This window comes from Chiloscyllium plagiosum, unplaced genomic scaffold (genome assembly GCF_037043375.1).
Source record: "Chiloscyllium plagiosum isolate Xiang-an unplaced genomic scaffold, Cpla_swu_hap1 HiC_scaffold_9, whole genome shotgun sequence".
Classification (NCBI taxonomy): Eukaryota; Metazoa; Chordata; class Chondrichthyes; order Orectolobiformes; family Hemiscylliidae; genus Chiloscyllium; species Chiloscyllium plagiosum.
Genome location: NW_028270147.1, coordinates 26,994,947 through 27,020,182, shown reverse-complemented (window position 1 = coordinate 27,020,182; position 25,236 = coordinate 26,994,947). Strand labels below are relative to the sequence as shown.

Sequence of the window (25,236 nt, the reverse complement as noted above, 5' to 3'; positions counted from 1 at the left end):
GTGCAGGTTAGGTGAATTGGCCATGCTAAATTGCCCCTAGTGTTAGGTGAAGGGGTAAAATGTAGGGGAATGGATCTGGGAGGGTTGCGCTTCGATGGGTCGGAGTGGACTTGTTGGGCCGAAGGGCCTGTTTCCACACTGTAAGTAATCTAACCTATAGAGTCATAGAAATGTACAGTATGGTCCAACTAGTCCTTACCGACCAGATATCCCAACCCAATCTAGTGCCATTTGCCAGCACTTGGCCCATATCCCTCTAAACTCTACCTATTCATATACCCATCACCAGATGCCTTTTAAATGTTGCAATTGTACCAGCCTCCACGACTTCCTCTGGCTGCTCATTCCATACACGTACCACCTTCTGCGTGAAAAACGTTGCCTCTTAGGTCCCTTTTATATCTTTCCCTTCTCACCCTAAACTTATGGCCTCTAGTTCTGGACTCTCCCCACCCAACTCATCTATTTACCCTCTCCATGCCCCTCATAACTTTATAAGCCTCTATGAGGTCACCCCTCAGTCTTCGACGCTCCAGGGGAAACAACCCCAGTCTATTCAGCCTCACCCAATAGCACAAATCCTCCAACCCTAGCAACATCCTTGTAAATTTTTCCTGAACCCTTTCAAGTTTCACAACAAAGGCCAGAATTGCATGCAATATTTCAAACGTGACACAACATGACCTCCCGACTCCTATACTTAATGCTCTGACTAATAAAGGAAAGCATACCAAACGTCTGCTTCACTATCGTATCTACCTGCGACTTTACTTTCAAGGTGCTATGAACCTGCACTCCGAGGTCTCTTTGTTCAGCAACACTCCCTGGGACCTTACTATTAAGGATATAAGTCCTGCTCTGATTTGCTTTCCCAAAATGCAGCACCTCGCATTTATCTGAATTAAACTCCATCTGCCACTCCTAAGCCCACTGACCCATCTGATCAAGATCCCATTGTAATCTGAGGTAGCCTTCTTTGCTGTCCACTACACCTCCAATTTTGGTGTCATCTACAAACTTACTAACTATACCACCTATGTTCACATCCAAATCATTTATATAAATGACAAAAAGTAGTGGACCCAGCACCGAACCTCATGGCACACCACTGGTCACAAGCCTCCAGTCTGAAAAACAACCCTCCATCACCACCCTCTTATAAGGAGATGCTGGATAAGCTGGACCTTTTTTTTCTCCTGGAGCATAGGAGGCTGAGGGGTGACCTTTATAGTCGTTAAGGCCATAGATAAGATGAGTAGCCAACATCTTTTCCCCAGGGAGTTCAAAACTAGAGGGCATAGATTTAAGGAGAGAGGGGAAAGATTTAAAAAGGACTGAAGGGCAACGTTTCAAACAGGATGGTACATATATGGAATGAGCTGCCAAAAGAAGTGGTAGAAACAGCTAAACAGTTTATTGGATAGGAATGGTTTGGAGGGATATGGGCCAAATGCAGGCAAATGGACTAGTTCAATTTAGGAAGCAGGGTTGATATGGAAAGGTTGGGCTGAAGGGCATGTTTCCTGTATGACTCCATAACTCTATGTAATGAGCAAATTTTGAATGCTTGTGAGCAACATCAAAAGCAATTCACTCTAAGAGCACACAAGATTAGTCACTTTTTCTGATTTGACATTCTAGGTTTCCATCTGTTGTGTTGTTTGGAGAAAATATGAGCATCATATCAACATGTTTTTAAAAATTTGTCATATCAAGAAATATATAATTCGTTATGAAATTGACTAGTAAGCAACTCAGAAAACAATATTTGTTTTAAGTGATTTTTTAAATTGGGTTTTTCGATGGTGGAGGACCAGACACATTAAAAATGCTTAATATTTGTGATAAACCTATTTTTAGTTGCAATGTTCCAATATCTTGCCTGGTCTAGAAGAATTTAAGTTTATTAATATGAAAAAAGACTCTGATTGAAGTTTGAACTGTAACTTAATCTGCACAGTTTTGAGATTAGTTTGGTCATAAATTCTCAATTGCGCCCAAAGCAAAATCTCTACACTGATTTAGATTTACATTTTTTCAAAAGTACGTTAGCAATCCGTGACAGTCCATAGTTTGAATATACAGCTCTATACAGAATCCTTGGGTAGAAGCTAAGCATTCAAATCTCTTTGTTGAAACACAACTCAATCAAATTGCCATGTGGCATATGAGCTTGCCTTCCTTGGTTATCAATGGCTAAATGAAGTAATATCAGCTAACTCCTTACAATTAAAAAAAGACCTCAGGATGTCTCAAATCACTTTACAATGAATGATTCACAACCATCAATTCAGATTTTTAATTCCATTGGGTGTTACTTTTAGGGTCTCCTGTGGTTGAGGCCATATCCCCTGTGGGTCAGACTCATCCCCTGAAGGCTGGGACTACTCATTTACCGAGAAATAGAAACTCCATCTGTTCAGCTTTTTCAGTCAGTTAGGGATTCTTGGTAATTAATCCCTGTGAGTCTCAGTCAGCTCAGAAACATTTCTATCTCCCTTCAATTTGTTATCCCTACCAGCTATAAACTAGATACAAACTTAAAAAAGGTTCCTTCTCATTAAAGTGAAATAATAACTTCTGTTCGTTGAAGTCAGATCAATAAAGGTAAGTCTTCTGAACTCTTCCAATGCACTGGTGATGAAAGAGTTAGCTCACTGCAGTCACGATCTCTAGAAAATAGAGTAGCTTCTAATGAAGAAATGCTCTATTTGATTAGCAGACTAAACTCATTTCAGATCACTATTATTAGCAGAGACCTCAAACAGTGACCACATGTTATACACTGACTGAAGTTGCTAGTCTGCTATGAAACTTGTAAATGGGTTTGCATTCACTTACTTTGTGTGAACATAGAATATTCTGCCAAAAGTGCACAAATTATTTCAACAAAAGAAGAGTTAGTTTTAGTTCTGCTATAAATGATTTGTTTCACCTTCAATAAAATGCCTTAGCACATAAGAATATCTTTTTCAAAAGTGTACTTATCACTGAAAAATTAGTATTTTATACAAACATTACAGTATCAATAGGTGGCAATTTCAGAAAATTGTGAAAATTGCAGCAGCTAACCCTTTATAAACAGTCACTATTCAAAATATTTGCTGTATCCCTATTCTCTGACTTCACTGTTGATAAATGATTCTTAAATTAATTATTTGATATAAAAGATATTTGTAAGGGATTTATTTATGATATCAGCTGCACTGATGTATTTAGGCAGGAAAATAAATTAGTCAATAGTCTAACTTTAAAAAGATATAATAAATTAAGAGAGTTGGGAGTCGAATCAGTGAGAAAAATTTGCTGGATTAAAGTCATAGCTTACATTTTAATTGAAGTTAGTGGAAGATCAGAAACCAATCTATAATGATACTTAATCATCCTTTGCCTCTGTTCCCCAAGGACAGCACGTTGGCTCAGTGATTAGCACTGCTGCCTCACAGCACCAGAGACCCAGATTTGGTATCACACTTGGGTGACTGTTTGTGTGGAGTTTGAACATTCTGCCTGTGTCTGTGTGAGTTCCCTCTTGGTGCACCAGTTTCCTTCCACAGTCCAAAGGTGTGCAGGTTAGGTGAACTGGCCATGCAAAATTGCCCATAAGGTTCAAGCTCATCAGAGGAAATGCATGACTACATGGATAGGATAGGAGAATGGGGCTGGGTGGGATGATCTTTGGAGGGTAGTGTGGACTTGAGGGCTGAATAGCCTGCTTCCTCACTGTAGGGATTCTATGACTCTTACTATTATTATATACTCTTACTATATACTATTATCCAACTATCTGTATCAGGAAGTGATAGGGATAGGATGTGAACATCATTATACTGGAATTAGTTAAGAATCTTTGCAATCAGTTACACACACACACCTTCCAAATAGGATTGTTCATGATCAGAAATTGAGTTCAATGCATTTTTGTATTTCATAGATTCCTTATCAGCTGCAGATGCTGCACCGTGACAACCAGTATTGTTTCTGCATGAGAGAGCTGAGAAAGAGTGGTTTGGACAGGGTAGTTAGAAACAAGGTGTCCCATTGGAAGAATGGTTGAATTCTTTGATTTAAAATGATTCACAAAAGAACCAATGACAACACGAGAGAAAGAAATATCCTTGATGCACCAATTTGGTTATAATCTGGAATGCACCACCTGAGACTATGGCAGAGGCAGAATATATTGTGGTTTTCAAAGGGAAACTGGATAATTATCAAATGAGCAAACTACCTCAGGGTTATGGGAAAATGGTGCAGGGCTGGGTCTAGCTGAGTAGCTCCTACAGAGAGTGACTATAGACACAATGGGTCACAGGACCTCACTATTGAAAAGGCAGCTGGTGTCTGCAAGGGTTAACTGACATCAAGAGATAAGCTCCATCCATCAAGATTAAAAGGACTGTTGTTGGGTGTAGCAATCAGTAATATGTAATTACTCTGAAGTTAAGGCTCATATCACACCAAATCCTGTGTCTGAGATGCAATGTAACAATCCTGATTTATTGACAAATGATGGCCACTAGCAGGATTCTGAACTCAGAACAGAATGACAACTAGTAAAATGTTATTCTGCTATTGGTCATCAGTTTATGAACATCAGTCAGGCTCACAGTCTGATGCATTTGTGGAAGTCAAAAGCTATAAATACTAATACACAGGACCCTATTTCATGTAGTCAAAAGGAATTTATACAACATTTCACCTTTGTCATTAAAAATAGGTCATGAAGATTGCCAGTCTCTACTATATTTCCATGGTAACACCCTGACCACTCAGAATCCACCCACCTGGGTTTAAAGTAAGATTGACAGTTAACTATTCCTGCTGCATCACCATCTTAGAAACCTATAAAATTCAAACAGGACTCTTCAGGATAAACACAGGAAGGATGGTCCAGATGACCAGGGAGTCCACAACCAGTGCTCACAGTCTAAGGATACATAGTAGTCTAATTAGTATTGAGATGAGGAGAAATTAGTGACCTAGAGAGTGGTGAGCCTATTGAATTCTCTGCCACAGAAAGTAGTTGAGGCCAAAACATTAAATGGTTTCAAGAAGGATTTGCAGATGGTTCATAGGGCTAAAAGTATCAAAGACAGAAATGAGAGTGATCATGGGGAGAAAGCAGGAGTAGAGTACTGAGTTGAATGACCAGCTGTGAATGGTGAAGCGGGCTCCATGGGCTGAATAGCCTTCTCCTGCTCTTATTTTCTTTACTTCCATGTTTCTACATTCCAATGATGGACCAACCAATCAGCAACCTTTTTTGGTGCTATAAATTGATGTCCTTTTACTAATTCTGTTTCTTGAGAACCAGTTCTGATATATGCAAAATGTAACGTTTCAGTTCCTTGTTTGCTTTTAGCAGTATTTAAACTAGCTACTAAGCAATATTTAATAAGTATTTATTGTGTATCAAGATTGGGCTTATCTTCTGCTGAAGACTGAGTATGAGCATCCTATCCCACTCGATATCAGTAACTCAGACTAATACCAATAGGAAGGATTGGTAATAGCGAACTTACTTAAGGCATTTCAGATGGTTTCAGAGAATGTGGTCCGGCGTGGCAATCTCTCAGCAGCGCGTGGTGTTCCCTCTGCCCGGCATGGTAGTCGCTTGGGCCAGTGTAACTGTGTGTATGTGGCACATGGTGGTCTCCCAGCCCAGTGTGGTGGTCTCTCAGTTCTGTATGGCAGTGTCCCGACAGCGTGGTGTGACAATCTCTCGCCCAGCATGGCAATCTCTCAGTCTGGCATGGTGGTCTTTCGGTGGACCATGGCAGTCTTTGGGTGGCCATGGCTGTCTTCAGCATGGACTTCTGATCTCAAAGTGATTGCAGAGCTGTCTCCTGCCTTCAAGAGCTTTGAGGTGAAGCTTGGCATGGTCTGAAGTCAATGCCCGGTGCGGACTGGAGGCCAGAGCCAGCTTGGATTGGGTTGGAATAACCGTTTTCCTGAACTTTTTCTTTCTCTATTTTCTAATTTATGCCTACAATCTGCAATGCTGGACTTATAATTTCTTTTCTTTTTCTTTTTTTTCTAAAAACCTCTACTGAAGAATCTGTACTTGATACCTTGTACTTATGATGGCCCTGTAAGTAACAACGTGTAAACATTTTGCTATACTCCTTTGAGTGCATGTGACAATAAAGCTAATTCAATTCAAGACAGCTCAATTCAATACCATTATACCTATATTCGTTCTATAATGCTGTGATTCAAATATTATTTTTTGCCATTGGCGTGAATTATCCTTGGAGGAAATATGTTCAGCAGTTTCACACTCAACATTATTTGTGGGCGGCACAGTGGCTGGTGGGCGGCACGGTGGCACAGTGGTTAGCACTGCTGCCTCACAGCGCCAGAGACCCGGGTTCAATTCCCGACTCAGGCGACTGACTGTGTGGAGTTTGCACGTTCTCCCCGTGTCTGCGTGGGTTTCCTCTGGGTGCTCCGGTTTCCTCCCACAGTCCAAAGATGTGCAGGTTAGGTGAATTGGCCATGCTAAATTGCCAGTAGTGTTAGGTAATAAGGGGTAAATGTAGGGGTATGGGTGGGTTGCACTTCGGCGGGTCGGTGTGGACTTGTTGGGCCGAAGGGCCTGTTTCCACACTGTAAGTAATCTAATCTAATCTAATCTAATTATTTAAAACATTATCGTTTAAAGCCTTTTGAGGGACAACCTCTGGAAACCACTTATACACTGTGTGCAGAAGTCACTATTAGTGACTCTGTGTATTTCCATAGGATGCATTGTTGAAAATGTCACTGTTTTCAGTCAATTCGAAATCACAGATCTCTTGGTAATTTGTCCTTTACCATGATTACCCTCATTGAAAATATCCTTGCAAAAGCCACAACTTGTTGGTTATAGGTTATATTTTCAGTGGTATACTAAGTTTAAAAATGTTGTTGAATGACTTCTTTGGCTCCCAAAATTAATTTCACCTTTATGCTAAACACCTATTTTACAAACATTCTATATTTATAAATTTATGATCATTCACTTTCTGCCTTAATCTCATGTAAATGACCAAATCATTTATTTTGCTGTCTGTAAAATGTAATTAAAATGAATTAATCATTACATTTCACTTCATTGTTTCCTATCTGTGAGAATACTTCAGAGTGATTGGGTGCTTACTCTGCTTGATTTTGTCACTAATACTGATACCAGACTTTGAGAGCTTCTTGTGGCACAGTGGTAGTATCTCTACTCTTGAGCCAGGTGACTCAGGTTCAATTCCCACCTGCTCCAGAGATATATAATAACATCTCTGAAAGGGTTGATTAGAGAATAGTATTTTCAATCTAATGCCAGGAAAGGGGAATCCCTTACTACAGCGTTCACTAAATCTTCACCTTCTTCTTTTGTGTTGGGGCAAGCACCATTGTTTCAATGCCGACTGCAAAAATCAAGGTCATTGTTGTACATGAATAAAGTATTTGGGAATAGTGAATGAAGTGAAATTCAGGAAAGGTCCTGTTGGAGAAAGGAATTTGGGTGTGAGATTATGAGCTAAGGGCAAGGATAATGTGGTGTTTTGAGGGACGTTAAAATTGTGTGAAATAAAATGAAGGGAGATTAAGAAAAAGTACCTGTAAATATAATCAGTTTAATCGGATGGTTTATATAATCCTAACAACACTAGCAATGTCACTAACAACTCATTATCCCTGACCTACATGTATTAAAATCATCAGCATTCACACCATGGAAGCGACCACTTGACCTATTGTGATTGTACCATTTATTTCCTATGCCATTTGAAAACTGTCACACTGCCCTCTATAGGTTTACATTCTCTCTTAAATTTACTGGCAATATCAAAAGGAAGGTTTGGTGAAACTTTTTAAGTTAATTATTTGATATACAGATATATTCATCTGGCCCGTGTTAATAATGTGAATTCCACCTTAACCAGATCCAAATACCAACGAAACACCCAACAATTCCTGCCCGATCCCAATCAAATCTCTGATTCTCAATCACTCCACACCCAACCACCCGGTTATGCTCCAACCCATCTGATTTCCTCCCCATCCAATTACACTCTTACCCAAATATTATCTCAACCACCTATTCACTTTATCCACCTACCCACCTATTCACCTTATCCACCTACCCACCTGTGGTGGGAGGAATGAAGGTGGAGCAAACAGGTCATTCTGCTCTAAAGTGCATTTTGTTAATGCGAATTCCCTATAACGTGATTGACGAATTGGGAACACTGTTTCTAAAGTGCAAACTTTTAAAGCTTGTATTGGTTATACTGCAATTCCAGCCCCATTAGTTTAAATGGTGCTGTGACTACATGATTTTCTTTTAATATGGCATTGCATGAGAACTACCGTGTTATAACAGAACTGATTGTATTTCTTAAATTGTGAGAGATTGGGCACATTGATGTCCAGAGGAAGCTAAGTGCCCTTGTTTATGAGTCAGTGAAGGCAAATATTCAGTGCAGCAAGCAAACAGGAAGGCACATGTTATGTTAACTTTTATTGCAAAAGAAGTTGACCATAAAAGTAAAGCTATGTTGGTTTAATTGTACAGTCTTGTGAAATTTGAAGTATTGTGTACAGATGGATTTTGTTAGTTCCTTTACTCAAGCATGGAGATACACTGCATTGAGAGCATGCAAAGGAGAGTGCAAAGGACAATGGGACTTTCCTGTGAGGAGGGTAATGAACCTTTGAAATTCTCTACCCCAGAAGGGCTGTGAAAGCCCAAACGTTGAGTATATTCAAGATGGAGACTAATTCATTTTTAAGTAATAATGACATTACGGCATATGGGGAAAATTGCTTTGAGGTAGATGATTAGCTATGATCTAGAATAGTGGAACAAGTTCAAGGAATGATATAATCTGGCTCCTACATTTCAATGTCCATCTAACCAAACTACTCACTTACTCACCTACACATTCATTCCCTCTTTCACTCATTTATTATTAGTAAGTAAGAATTGTTATTTTTAATAATAGCATCAAGAAAGGAGTTTTAATCTGCCACATGTCAGCCAATGTTGTAAAAATAGGACATATCCTGACCTCCTTCAACTTTGCTCTGACATAATTCGCCAAGAGTGGCTATTCTGACATTTCTATGATAGCCAGGTCCAGATGACACTGGAAGAAATTTGCAATAGTGTCGATTTAGAGGATTTTCTGAATGTAATGATAATCCTACCATCTGTTTGGATGCTTGGAAGATCTAGGTCCACTTAAATGTGATTATAACAAAATTATTTACCCAACATGACATAAGAAAGAACTGTACAAAACAATATTACTAATATAACATTGGATAATCTTAACAGTTATTCTATGAAATGGATTCATGCACATCCAACTTAAAACTTAATTGGTTTTCTCTTAAGTCCATTGGTAATTTAGAAATCTCCTTCCAATGTCACTGGGCCGCAATTCTTCTTTTAGCAGCTTTACATCTTCTGAGAATTAGTCTTATTCATCACATTAACTCTCCAGACATAAAAAGCAACATTTATACTTGGCAATATAACACTAAACGGAGCAGTGACCCAGTTTGTGGTCTCTGGAGTTGCACTTTCTGATGAGTTTTTATTCTGGCATAGAAATTAAGTTTCACTGAAAAACTATTTTGAAATCAACTGATCAAAATCAAATGCTCAAACTAAGCAGCTGATCATCAATGAAGCTCGATATAAGCTGGCAAAATATAGAAAAGAAATAAAATAAAAATTCATAGAGTAAAACATATTCCAATCTGGTTGTCCAACTTCCAACAATTTTATGGTATTTTAGTGTGTTCAAACCATGCATGTGCCCTCGGAAGAGAAAACATTTGCTGAAAAACAAACCATTTGCTGGATTCAGTTTGTTTAAAGCTATTTGAAAAAGTCCCTTGTTAATTAAACAAAAGCAGTTTTAAAGAGATGTCAATATCATAATAGCATTATTCCTTTGCACCAGATTAGTTACGGAATCCCAAGTCTGGGGAGATGCAACAACAGAGATGTATTAGGAATAGAGATTGTTTTTGAGCATGTGAGCTGTTAACAGGAGATAAAAACCAAAAGGCAGAAAGTGAATTAGTGCGAGAAAGGAATAAAGAATGTAAAAAATAAACAATGGCCATGCTCTGGTGAAGAATGTCCTGATTTGTGACTGTAACTGCTGTGAGATTGTTGGAATACTGACAGCAACAGTGTAAACAATTGCTTGCACTCATTCATGCCGATTCTCCACAGGTTCCACTTACTTCCCATTGCAGGTATGGCAGGATTTCAGAAGATCCATGTGAAAGATCAGTACCTGTGCATACATTCAAAGGTTCACAAATGCTTGTGAGCTGGGAAGAGTAAAGGGTTTACTGAGCAGTGTTAATTATATGACTGGGTACTGGAGTTAGAGGACGATTACATAATGTGTCTAAATCTAAGGTTTTAGTTCCCTCTATTGTTATCATAAGTTAATGGTTCTAAAAGGGGTAAAGTTGAAACTGCATTAAGCTTCACATAATTTGAAGAGGTCCCACAATCTTTGTGTGGAGGGGAGCAGTCTAGCATGAGGTGGAGACAGTCGTGTCATCTCTGACTCTCAAACATTTTGTAATTATGTCTAATTAGCCAATGTAACTGATTCCTATTCCTGTCATAAAATAAACTATATCTTTGGTAAGATAAGTGCCCCTCCTTGTTAAGACACAATTGTGGTTTATCCTATGCTATTGTCAATTAGGTAGTCCATTTCACTCAGACATGTGGCAGCACTCTGCTCCACCAACAAGCCACCAGTTGTTGATATGCAAGCTATGACGTGGGGATCAGTTGTGGATTTGTTGCATAAACACCTCAAGATAATAACAGTGTATTAATCCACTCAACCCAGGAGCAAAGAATTGCTGAAGAGTTTTATACTTTATAAATATTACCACTTTAAGAAAACATAGACAGTGTGTCAGCAACTCAAGTAGCTCCACAGACAAGCAGCAACAACGAAGAACAGTACCACAGAAGGAAACCTTCCCCTCATAACTGGTAAGAGGCACATGAAGATAATGTGACCTAGAAAGACTAGTCACATGGGTGTCCTTAAAGGAGCTGGATCGGTGGGAGCAGTTTGAAGCTCCATGTGTCAAGTTGGAAATCCCTTGGGGCAAGGGAGGAATCCCTTTGGCAAGTTAACAAATTGATACAACAGATTTTCACTTTGATAGTGGATGATGAACCAACACAAATTCAAAAGCAGCATTTCAATATTTTCTCTTTTGAAGAAGTATTATCAATGCCAGTGATAAGTCAATGGCAGGTAAGCAGAGGTCCTGCAGTAACTGAATTGAGGGAGTGAAAGTATCCAGATCATGTCTGAGATATCCACAAGGTGTGAGTGAGGATATCTAACTTACTCAACAAGTTGAAGTGAAGTCATTACATACTTTGGTACAGAGTTATTAACAAGTTGATAGCAAGTATTTACTTGAACAAATTGGAGGTAAGCTGCATATGATGCCATGGAGGCCAGATCAACATCCATAGGTTCAGGACTTGGTCAAGAAAAATGAACTGCTTGTTTCAGCAGGTTAGTCTCTTCCAGGATGGAGACTCATGAAATTACAGGTACCCCAAATGTTGTCATGTGGCAACTACCTGACTTAGGAGAAAGTGAGGATTGCAGATGTGGGAGATTCAACTGCCTGACTTAGCAAGGAAATGTTCCTCTTGCACCAAATTTCTGCCTCTCATCCCTGCTTAGTGCCCAGGTTTCATTGAGGAGACAGCATGCAGTGTCGGCCAGAATGCTTGAGACTGCCATGGCCAGTTGGCACCATAGGGAATGGGGTGCGTCATTACCCTGCAAAATACTTGCTCAATTAATTTCTTAAATTTACATTGACATTTTTGGGTTTTGGTACAGTGCCATTTGGAGCTGTTTATTTGATTATTTTATAATAGTGGAAAGAGTCATAGAGATGTACAGCATGGAAACAGACCCTTCGGTGCAAACCTGTCCATGCCGACAAGATATCCCAACCCAATCTAGTCCCACCTGCCAGCACCCGGCCCATATCCCTCTAAACCCTCCCTATTCATATACCCATCCAAATGCCTCTTAAATGTTGCAATTGTACCAGCCTCCACCACTTCCTCTGGCAGCTCATTCCATACACGTACCACTCCCTGTGTGAAAAAGTTGCCCCATAGGTCTCTTTTATTTCTTTCCCCTCTCACCCTAAACCTATGCCCTCTAGTTCTGGACTCGCCCACCCCAGGGAAAAGACTTTGCCCATTTACCCTATCCATGCCCCTCATAATTTTGTAAACCTCTATAAGGTCACCCCTCAGCCTCCGATGCTCCAGGGAAAACAGCCCCAGCCTGTTAAACCTCTCCCTATAGATCAAATCCTCCAACCCTGGCAACATCCTTGTAAATCTTTTCTGAATCCTTTCAAGTTTCACAACATCTTTCTGATAGGAAGGAGACCAGAATTGCATGCAATATTCCAACAGTGGCCTAACCAATGTCCTGTACAGCCACAACATGACCTCCCAACTCAATACTCTGACCGATAAAGGAAAGCATATCAAACGCCTTCTTCACTATCCTATCTACCTGAGATTCCACTTTCAAGGAGCTATGATTGCAAACTTACTAACTGTACCTCTTATGCTTCTATCCAAATCATTACTGTAAATGACAAAAAGTAGAGGACCCAGCACCGATCCTTGTGGCACTCCACTGGTCACAGGCCTCCAGTCTGAAAAACAACCCTCCACCACCACCCTCTGTCTTCTACCTTTGAGCCAGTTCTGTATCCAAATGGCTAGTTCTCCCTGTATTCTGTGAGATCTAACCTTGCTAATCAGTCTCCCATGGGGAACCTTGTCGAACGCCTTACTGAAGTCCATATATCACATCTACTGCTCTGCCCTCATCCATCCTCTTTGTTACTTCTTCAAAAGACTCAATCAAGTTTGTGAGACATGATTTCCCACACTCAAAGCCATGTTGACTATGGCTTGCATAGACTTCTACAGCTTTCCTTGCTATCTAGCTCATAAATCTCTAGCAAGAATATATTTGGGACCAAAATTTTATTGTTTGCAACATATCAAGCCATATCTTCCCCCATAGAATAACACACTGAAGTATCACTTTGTATTGCCTCAACATTTCACATTATTTTCCTTTTCTTGCAATTGCTCCTCTGTGTCTTTTTCTTGCCTATGCTTTTTGACAACCTATTTCCAAACTCATTCAGCAATATTGTGTTGTTCTCAGGAATTAAAATGGTTAGGACCGATGGCTATGTTAAAAATAAATAAGAGTCATTACTCAGTGTCTGTTTATAATGGTAACATCCACATCCATCAATGCACTATTGAATAATGCAGAATAAAAGTTAGCTTAATGATCCTATTTGTGCTATCTGGTGGATAGAGAGAAGCACATTATGCATTGCTGCTTTAGTAAAATAAATCTACTTAGCACACAACTATAATATGAATAAACCATGTGAACTCCACTGCTTTCTAGAGGATGTGGTTGAAAAAGCAAACATAAAGACCATTGGCTTGTAACATTGAACTTTAAACTGGTTCCACTACAGCAATAGTCCTGCACAGACTTGGGCAATTTTGGGTTTTGACTTAGCTTATCTAATTGTTTTTTGCAAGACTTGATAGTGCATGAAATTGACTGTAATGTTCATTTACTTAAAAGCTTCACAAAGTGTGCCAATGTCATTGAATCACTTGGGTTATTCTAATGTGATGAAAGACACTCTTTCCTCTTTTTTTCTTGGATGTGTGTAAACTTCAGGGAATGAGGTATATTTCTATGTGACCAGATTGACTATGTACTTGGTCACTTTGTTTGAGACTGGGTTTTCTACCTGGTGCTTGGCACAAGTAATAAATATGATTGCAATGATATGGGTCATGTAATTAACTTGGTTGATGGCTGATTTGTGATATACAGGAATGCCAAAAGCCTAGGCTTGATTCCTGTACCAACTGAAGAAACCAGGAAGGTTCCACCTTCTCAAACTCTCCCCTTCCTGAGGTGTGATGACCCTCAGGTTAAGCTGTCACCAGTTTTCTTTCTCTCTAATGAGAGAATGGGAATATGGTGACTTTATTTACTTTCCTCACAGTATCATCACTACATTTCAAAGCACAGTCTTTGAAGGCTATGACAGTATTTCTATGTCTTCCATCAGCACCAGGTAAAGGCCTGAAGGTAGCCCTGTTTCCATTATCAGAAAGAAATGTTGTCAATTATGGTGGGTCCTGTCTTGCCTTTTTCAATCTCCTTTGACAGTGCCTCATGGGGAAAGAAAGTCAGATCTGGTGAAAAGCCCATTTCAAATTGCTGCCAGAGATAAAATCAAGTTTCTAATAATTTTGTTTTGTTTAAACTCAGTACTGAAGCTAAGACTCCCTAATAGTCGGTCCTGAAAATATTGCTACAGAGTTTGAGAACATGAATACTTACGGACTGTTATCAAAGATTCTAGCTCTGTATGACTAAAACAGCACTTAAATGTACTGCTGAGCCAAATTTAAACAAATATCCACTGTACATTCAGCAAGACCGTCCGGAAAGCACCAATTGAAATGGTATGCCTTTCTTAGAGATTAAAGTGCAGAATACTGGCGAGAGTCAACCTTCCATACTTCCCCATAAATTAACAGATTGTAAGAGTGACAAAATGATGGTGAAGTAGGGTGATTGAGTAAAGAGAATTGGAAATGGGCTGGAAGAAGCATGAATGTTAACTTTGAACTCAGCATTCAGGGGAATACCTGGTGGTGCTAGCCTTGACAAATCTGATCTCTTTAGAATTGTTAGTTCCCACACAGAGCGCTCACTAGAGCATATTGTGCCACCAGAATGAGAGGAACAAATTAGCAGAAATACACACCATTTCAATTCATAGCAGAGTTGCGTCAGTGGGAAGAAGTCCAGTTCATTCAAGCTGAGCCTTCCAAGTATTATTGAGAACCTGATTATGCAAAGTGAAAACATGTACAGGAATGACAAAAACATCATGCAAAGCTAAAGAGAAAAATAGTGAAATTTAGTTATATCTCAAAATGAATAAATTTCTGTTTCTGGAAGTTGCTCCTTTATATATTACATAAAGAGTTCTTTTTATTGCTCATCTTGACTGTAAATTCCCTAAACATGAGTATCAAATCATTGGAAATTCTTTAACAAGCTTGCTTTAAGAGATCCCAATTGATTAAACATTTCTCTTTGACGCATTTTACAATATTTGTGAATAACCAAGGCTATTTATTAACAAGGTTGTAATTTGGTACAAATACAACTTCCTGCCAAAAAATTGTATAATCATTTTACCTAAATACCTCATCATGTGTCGGAGAACCGAGGTATTAATTTCTGCTGCTATGATCTGAAATGTTTATAAATGATCTTTCTTTACTAAGGAAGACTCAAATTTTCTCAGCTCCCTGCATTATTTTAGCATGGTCCAATTACTGTCCGTTAATTGTTGTCATATTTAATAGTCCTTTTTTGGTTGCATCGTGACACTAATAGTCTTGGCATAGTTTTTAACTCCCAATTTGCAGGTTTGAAGTTTTGTTTACTTCATCACTATTGCTCCTGAATTATATTTACGAGCAGCTGCAAACACCACCTCCAATAATATCATGATGCCTGTGGTTTCAAACTCCTGCTGAACTTAATCTCTTCAACTCCTTCCTTGCATACAGTGTAAATGCTTTGATTCAAGTGGAAAATGCTTGAGGTTTCAATTCAGCCAAATCAGAAAATTTATTTCAGCCTTTGACTCAGAGCAGGTTTCAATGGCATAGTTGAGAGTGTGGTGCTGGAAAAGCACAACAGGTCAGGCAGCATCTGAGGAGCAGGAGAGTCGACATTTTGGGCATAAGCTCTTCATCAGGGATGAGGCTTGTGGGCTGGGGTCTGAGAGATAAATGGGAGGGCGGTAGGGTGGAGAGAAGGTAGCTGAGAGTGTGATAGGTGGATGAAGAAGGGGGAGAAGGTGATAGGTTGGAGAGGAGGGTAGAGCAGATAGATGGGAAAGGTGACGAACAGGTCAAAAGGGCGGTACCGAGTTGGAGGCTTGGGACTGGGTTAATGTAGGGGGAGAGGAAATGAGGAAACTGGTGAAATCCACATTCATCCTATGTGGTTGCAGGGTCCCAAGGCAGAATATGAGGGGTTCTTCTTCCGGGCATTGGTTGGTAAGGGTTTGGCAATGGAGGAGGCCCAGGACCTGCATGTCGTTGGCGGAATGGGAGGGGGAGTTGAAGTGTGTTCAGCCATGGGATGGTGGAGCTGGTTGGTGTGGGCATCTTAGAGATGTTCTCTGAAATGATCTGCAGTTTGGCATCCTGATTCCTCGATGTAGAGGAGACCACATCAGGTGCAATAGATACAGTAGGTGACATTGGTGCAGGTACATTGGTACAGTAGGTACAGGTAAATGTCTGTCGGATGTGGAAAGATCCTTTAGGGCATTGGATAGGGGTGAGGTGGGAGGAGTGGTGCAGGTGTTGCACTTGCTGCGGTTGGCAGGGGAAGGTACCGGGAGTGGAGGGTAGATTGGTGTGGGGGTGTGGATTTGATAAGGGAATCACGGAAGGAATGGTCTCTCTAGAATGCTGATAGGGGTGGGGACAGAAATATATTGCTGGTCTTGGGGTATGTTTGTAGGTGGCGGAAGTGTTGGAGGATGATGCAATGTATATGGAGTGGAATGTGGAAGGTGAGGACCAAGGGGGTTCTGTCTTTGTTGTGTTGGGAGGGTTGGGGCTCAAGGGCAGAGGTGCGAGAAGTAGAGGAGAAGTGCTGAAGGGCATTGTCGACCACATGGGAAGGGAAATTACGATCTTGGAAGAAGGAGGCCATCTGAGATTTTCTAAGGTCATTCTGGGAACAGAGGCGGCGGAGGTGGAGGAATTGGGAATAGGGGATGGCATTTTTACAGGAAATGGGATGGGAGGAGGTGTAGTATAGTCTACTGTATCCACTGCACCCGATGTCGTCTCCTCTACATCGGGGAGATAGGACACCAGCTTGCGGATCATTTCAGAAACATCTCTGGGACACCTATATCAACCAACCCCACCATCCTGTGGCTGAACAAGGCCCCAAAGGATCCTTCCATATCCAACAGGAATTTACCTGTAACTCCAGCAATGTCATCTGTTATCTCCATTGCACCCGATGTGGTCTCCTCTACATTGGGGATACAGAACACTAACTTGTGGATCATTTCAGAAACATCTCTGGGACACCCACACCAACCAACCCCATCACCCTGTGGCTGAATCCAACCTATGACCTTCTCTCCCCACTTTTATCCACCTATCACACTCTCAGCTACCTTTTCCCCAACTCCACACCATCCCATTTATCTCTCAGCCCCCTAGCCCACAAGCTTCATACCTGATGAAGGGCTTATGCCTGAAATGTCAATTCTCCTGCTGCTTGGATGCTGCCTGACCTGCTGTACTTTTCCAGCACCACACTCTCAACTCTGATCTCCAGCATCTGCAGTCCTCACTTTCTCCTTCAGTGGTATAGCCCAATTTTGATCTTGGCTTAATCCTACAGTGTTTGATTTTGACATTATTGTCTAAACTAAGGGAATATGGTTCTTTTTAATTCCATTTTTGTTTTCAATGCTGTTACAAACACAAAACTTTAGTCGATTATGTTTTGGAATTGTCTTCAATTTGAGGTAAAAAGGCATAAAAGCTGAAATTCTCCTGTTGACAAGTTGGGCAGTTTGGTGGTTAAAGAGGAAGGAAAAATGCAGATTGTTTAACTGGGAAGAAAGGTGCAAGATATTCACACTGATCAATCAACCAAGCTGCTGCACTAACGATAGATAGTTTGGGTCCACTTCTCATGGAGGTATTGGAAATGTCTGGTTTTTGTAGTTGATTGCACATGAAACTGTTGATTAATTCAAAAACAGGTTGGTGTTTGGGGTGTAAGGGAGAGCTAATCAACATTTCAACTTGGTAATAATCCATTGTGATTTGCAATACCATGGAAATGGGTTTTGAGAAGGGAAGAGTCCATTGTGGAATCAGGTTGCAGAGTTTCCCAAAACATCACCAAACCTTAGACACAATTGGTCCGCAAGAATCAGACAGTGAGACAGGAAGTCTCTGCTGTTCACTATGCAGGATGCAGATGAAAATTTGCATAAAATTATAGAGAATATGTAGTCAACAAAGTTGGGAGAATTGCTTTGGCTAGAAGGGAGAATTTCCAATTTGTCCTTTGCTGGCATAGTTACTCTAAGGCTAGGAGTTACTTGCATGTGGAAGATAAAGAAATTAAGCTGCCAGCCCTTGAGTGTTAAGGTTCATTTTGGACTGAATAGGGTAAATGCACTGGCCAATTAGGAGACCTTTTTAGGAGAATAAAGCATAACCAGGATCGGGGGATTTTCAGTTATTGTGGAAGTTAAATGGAAGATTATTTTTGTTGCTTAGGGTTGGATTTTATAGCTCTCTGACATATTTGTTGCTGGGGATGTTTGCAAATGCAGCATGTAGCTTTCCCATTGTCTTCCTCCCCAATATATTGTAGGTCACTGGAGGCATCAGGAAGCACATTCACCCTTCAGCCTTTTGGGGCCCCGAAATGTTCATTGTTAATTGTTACTTTACCCATGGCGTGGGAAGAGGGAGTGATGGGTAAGTGTCTTGTCCATTTCTCCTGTGCTAACTAGTATTGGGCAAGAATGGGGATAACCTCATTTTGCCAAATTGATAGACTACCTCGCACCTCCTCTGGTCTCTCAAACACAGACTCTCACCTCGGGAGCTGGGCACTGCCAATGGAGCCCTGCCAATACTCTAGACTTACATTGGAAACCAACTCCAAAATTTCCTGCTGTTCAGAGTCTGTCTGTAGTTATCGCAGTGTCCATCAAACTGCTGGAACTGTAGAGCTGCTAACTAATCTGATTGGTTGAAAGCTATCTAAAGTGGGACTTTCTACTCTATAGCCCCCTGCCATGCCATGGTGTTGGAAGTTTCAATTTTGAATCAGTAACATGACTTGCAATATAAAATGGCTGTGTGGTAGCCAATATTTTGGGGATGGCTCCTTACTTTTTAAATTGTGGCACTTCATGTGTCAGGGTGTATGATGCCTCATAAAATCCAGCCTCAGGTGCCTATTAAAGTTATAGAACATAGAACAATACAGCACAGAACAGGTCCTTCGGCCCTCGATGTTGCGCTGTCCTGTGAACTATTCTCAGCTCGTCCCCCTACACCATCCCAAAATCATCCGTGTGCTTATCTAAGGATTGTTTGAGTTGACTACATTAGCAGGTAGAGCATTCCATGCCTTTACCACTCTTTGCGTTATGTTTAGTCAATGTTGCTTCTAGTTTATGTTATGGCAAAATCTTTAATTCTTGTTGACAATGTGTGATCCTTTCAGTAATTCCCTGGAAATTCACGTTTGGTTTTAAAACTTATCAGCCTCTGTGGGGATTGGAACAATGTGAATATCTTTTATTCTCCCTTTAAATTCTTCAAAGAAATGAGAAGACATGCCATATATTCTCAATGAGGGGAAACACTAAAATAAAGCATATTGAATCCAACAGCGCCATATCTATTATTATAAACCTCAATGTTATTTATATTTATGTATAGTGTAATCCTGTGTGTCAACTTTGTTTTGAATATGGTACACTTGCATCAACCCTGTTCTTGACAAAGCAGGGCAATAAGTTGCAAAAGGTGAAATTAGGCAGTATATTGTAGTGCATTCCAGACAAGATGCCCAAGACTATATCGCATTAAGGAAAAAATGAGTTTGTTAATGGGTGCTCATTTAAGTCACCAATAACTATTATGGCCAGGATACTTAGCACATGTCAATGATTTTAGAACCAAAGATATTTAGATTTATTAAAATGTCATCTTTACTCATTACCTTGTGATTCTTTCTGAGTGAATGTTTGGCTGCACAGACATTGTACCCTTATCAAGACTCTCTTCTTCATTTGACTAACACTAACCTCACTGTTCTTCCAATAGAGTGTTGTGGAAGCACCATTAACTTTGTTCAATGACCATCAATGTTCCTCTCGGAGCCTCAAATGTTGCCTTCTCCTCTGAGCTCCATGCCTGACTCACATTGAGACCATAACCCAGCCTCCCACTGCAATTGACTACCTACTGTTTGACTTCTATGTAAACAAACTTGACTGTGAAGAATGCGTAGTGCTCCATTATTCTGTGCTGATTATGTGAGTCTGTTTACTATTGAGTAAAACTCTCTGGGATTGATTAATTAAGCCTGGGGATAAACTTGGAGAAAAATAAGCACATTTTTGAAATCTCTGGAAGTGAACAGAACATTTTAGAACACTATAAATGAATTTCTGCTGTGCACATATTTCCTTTCTGCGTGACTCTGAAGCAGAAAATGCAACAAGGTCTGCCTTACCCCAATAAACCAACAAGGTTTTCTTAGCACTCATTTAGTTGTCACTTTGGGAATTACATTTAGATTAAGCTTGTTGATCAAAATTGAGCCATCTCCCTCCTGATGCTCATTGAGTAGGCAGACCAAGCAGCCACAATCGACCCACTTGACATCCAAAATAAAAATCAAACCTCTGGGATGTTACAATGATACACGGTGCAAGATACCATTTTTAAAAAAAGCAGCGTTTGCCCTTGATTTACACTAACAATTAATGCGGAAAATGATTTGTCAACATCGATCATTTATACTTACTCAGCTGTTTGCTGCACCAAGTTAAAACCATTTTGATGACTGCAGGTTTACTGGTGCATAACCTTCTAAACTTTAGCAGGAACACTCAATGTAAATCTCTACCTCTGACAATGTTATAGTTATAGAGAAGCCTATGCAGTGAGAGAGTTCAATCTAATTTAACATTCAGGCCTGAGACACTTTCTGAATGAAGATATATACTGGTAATGTCACTGGCCTAGTATTCCAGAAGCCAAAGGGGATATTCTCGGGACATATGTTCAAATGAATGGATGGTGACAGTTGAATTCAATAAAATCTGGAATTGAAAGCTTGTCTAATGGCAAGCATTGTCCAAAATCCCACCTGGTTCCACTAAAGTCCTTTCGTGAAGGAAATCTGCCATCTGTACCTGGTCTGGCCTACATGTTACTCCAGTCCCACACCAATGTGACAGACTCTTAACTATCTTCTGAATTTTGGGTCTAGGGAGAGCCAATCATTTTAAGGGCAATTGCAGATGGGTAACAAATGCCAGTCTTGCCATATAAGAATAAAGAGAAAAACACAAGAGGAAGGATTATAATAATCTAAAACTGTTAAATCTTTGCGTTATGCTTGAATGGTAACTTTAGTTTGGGACTGTTATTTGTATAATTGAGAAAGAAAACCACAAAGAAAATTAAAACAGGAATTGCTGGAAAAGTTCAGCAAGTCTGGTAGTATCTGTGAAGAGAGATCAGAGTTAATGTTTCGAGTCCCGTGACCCTTCCTCAGAACCTTTTATCTGATTTCTCTTCGCAGATGCTGCCAGACCTACTGAGTTCTTTCAGCAATTTTTTTTAATTTTGTTTCTGATTTACAGATCCGTAGGTCTTTTGGTTTTTATTTTTCCACAAGGAAAATTCTTGGAATACTCCAGGGCTGTGTTGAAATCTTGTTGAGAAGTTAGGAAGTTTGGCAGCTGGCTGATGAGCCAATGTGAGGCCTTTGGTGGCAATTCCAGGAAAGATCCTTCCAATTATATGCCAATCAAGCACTGGCAAGGGCTTCGACTGAAATTGAGATCATGGAGGTCCTCTTCCTGTGAGAGGTTGGCAGCCCTTGAACTCAGCAGCGCCACAGAGAATATAGTGGTTGCTGTTGGAAGAGCATCTTAGAGTCATTGAAACCCTATAATGCCCATTACATCTGCACCGAGCCTCTGAAGAACGTCCCACCCAGACCCACCATCTCCAACCTATCCCTGTAATCCATATTTCCAATGGCTAATCCACCTAAACTAGGAGATTATGGGTCAATTTAGCATGGACAATCCATCTAACCTGATTATCTTTGGACTGTGAGAGGAAACTAGAGCACCTGGAGGAATCCTACACAAACACAGGGATAGCGTGGAAACTCCCCATAGACAGTTGCTCAAGGCTGGAGTCGAACCTAGGTCCCTTGTGCTGTTAAACAGCAGCGCTAACCACCGTGCAACCACCCCACCGCAGAAAGGCAAACGGTGGCTGGGGAATGAGAGCAATTCCCGTGCTATGGGTTGCAGAGGGCTATTCAGCCCATGAGTCCACACCAACCTTCCGAAGAGTATCCCAAATAGACTCACCAACCCCCCCCCCCCCCCCACCCCCCCCCACCCCCCGCCCCCACCCTATATCCCTGCATTTCTCATGGCCAATCCACTTAGCATGCACATCCCTGGACAATTTAGCATTGCCAATCCACATAACCCACATAATCTTTGGACTGTGGGAGGAAACGTGAGCACCCAGAGGAATCCCATGCAGACAGGGGGAGAATGTGCAAACTCCACACAATGTCGCGAGGATGAAATTGAGCTCATAGTCTTGGCGCTGTGAGGCAGTGGTGCTAATCACTGAGCCACTGCGCTGCCCCTAGTCAGTCAGTCTTCAGTCTTCCCAAATTACAGCTAGATGAGTGCCAGTGAAAAATGCAGCATAAGTAGTGGCTGCAAAGAGACAAAGACAAGTTGGGATTTCAGAGACTAACCCTTCAGAACTAACTAATAGAATGCGGGTTGGGTTGGGGAAGGTTGGTTGGTGGGGAGGGTTGATGGGGCAAGGGTTGAGTTGGGGGAGGATTGGTTGGGGGAGGGTTGGGTTGGGGGAGGTTGGGAAAAGAAAGGAGAAATGAAAGTGCTTGTCCACTGTACGAACTTGTCTTTTTCTGGTTGATGTGTTTCTCTTTGCTTCTTGCATTTTCAGTATTTTGTGATCATTCCTTTGCAGTTTTCAGCTTTATCTTAGGCCTGCAGTGTTATTTTGTTAATGTGCTAAAACAAGTTGCCATTTAAACCTGTGTATATAAACTATTGATCTCCTTTTTTGACAAGAGATAAATGACTTTTAAAAATCTAACAATAAATCACTTCTACAGCAGTAATAACTGCGCTTTTATTTTCACAATTGCAGAGATTTATACCCCCTACACCACAGTGCATGCACATAAGCCCCGCAAAATAACATTTAAGCTTCAGATTCATACTGCCTCTGTCAGCCATGTGTGACAGATAATACCAAGGCCTGCATTTCTGTGATTGGAAAAAGAATGCTGAATAGTGGAAGTGAATTTAATCCCAACCTTTGTCGAAGAAACAAGTTTTTCTTTAATGAGCAATTTTAAAGGGTAAACGAAATAAAAAGCAATGTAAAGTCAATTTATGACACTGTGAAGGAGTCTGCCATCACAGCAGGCCATTCAACACATTACATCCATGCTTTCACTGCCATCACATTGAAACTACCTGCTTTATCCACATTTACATTTGTCTTCTCAACTTTAGCTTTTTTTCCTCTTCTTTTTGTTTCTTTGCTCATCAGGTTCCTTCCTAAATACTGTGATTAACCCTCCTGTAATTGTCACTTATGAAAATGGACTCTGTGGATTTGAAAGAGAAAAGAGAAATTATTTTTGCACCAGTCTCTGGCACGTCTGGAATGTGAAAGGAAAAGATTTTATCTGAAACAACGATTTTTCATATTGTTTAAAGAGCTCTGCTACTGCTTATCTTTGCAATTGGCTCTCATAACCTTGTACATCTCATTAATAAAAAATCATTAACGAGTTTTAACAGTTCCCAAATGATTAAATATTCTCTTTGCTGAGACACTTTATAATATTTGTGAATACACTGAAGCTATTAAACTAATTTGTGATTTTTTTTTTCTATTTTCGTACAAGTGTGACTTCCAGTCAAAACATCTCTCATCACTTCAGCTTAGAGTCATGGTTAGAAGAAATGTTGGGTTTTCTTGGGGTTGAGCTTGGTGGGTGGATGGAAGGATTTGGGGTGGGATTGATGGGAGGAATGTTGAAAACAGGAATTCTGGAAGAGTAGGTTTTCTGAATAATCTGCTAAAAGATGAATTTAGGTTGTTGCACCAGATTTTCCAGCCACAAGCTTCTCCAGTTGACAGACTGCCACCCTCTTAAGTGAAGAAAACCAAACATTGTATGAGACTGCAGCTGGAGAGCAGAGAGTAAGGAGGGAGAGTGGGGGAGGGATAGAAGGATCATGATCAGCAGGGGAGCTATTGTGGAGGTGAGGGAAAATCCATGATTACAAGAGTGAGATAAGAGATTGACTGGGGTGACATCAGGATCAAAATGAGAAAATTAAAAAGCCTGCTGCTCGTGCGCTGAGAGTTTTATAAAAGACATTTCTTTCCAGTACTAATAAGGATTCAAGTAAATGAGATATTCTCGGTTCCTAATATATTTCAATTTAACAGAATTACTAGCTGCCCATTAAATACTTGCATGTTTAATCCTCTTGCTTTGAATGAAGCCACTAATAATCTTTGTCACAATACATAGACTTTGATTTCCAGATTGCTTGTTAATCATATTCGCTGGCAGCTGCAAATTCCACCTTTAACAATTTCCTAATATTTGTGATTTCAATCCCCTGTTGATTTTGATCTGGAATGCTTTTTAGTGACTGTTAAAGATTTCCTTCAGTGCTGTGCCTTGTCTCCATAATATCTAAAACATGCAGGTGCCATGCCAACTGGGTATCTGGATAGAAATAGCCAGCTTGCGACCTTCAAGTATTTGCCACCAGTAGATGTTCTGATACCATTTTAAGGGAGTTTCCTAATGAGCAAGTAACCAGGGTGTAAGACAAGTGACCACAATTATTGCAAGGTCTAAGTTGTTGCATGTAATGTTAGGGAGTTGTGATTCTGTTTTCCTGTAACAGTACATTTGGAACCTTTTTACAGTGAATCTTTCTGCTGAACAATCCTTAACATATCTTCAAATAAACAGAACCAGTAATTGGTTTACACATTCTGCTGTGAGATTGGTAATTTTGTTTGAAGCAAACAAAGAATGTCATTGGACTCAAAATCTTTAACTCTATCTTTCTCTCCACAGATGCTGCCAGATCTCCTGGGTTTCTACAACATTTTCTGTTCTTATTATTGGGGAAAGGACTGGTCTGCAAACAAGGGCAGACAGCATGCTACAG

General features: G+C 40.3%; 1 long non-coding RNA gene across 1 annotated transcript in view; it reads left to right on the top strand.

The window, feature by feature from the left end:
• LOC148149107 (uncharacterized) overlaps positions 1–25,236 on the top strand; it is a 201,980-nt gene extending 176,744 nt beyond the window's left edge. The window contains exon 5 of the long non-coding RNA XR_015758123.1: positions 25,143–25,236. This is a non-coding gene — a long non-coding RNA (uncharacterized LOC148149107). The remainder of the gene's footprint in view (positions 1–25,142) is intronic.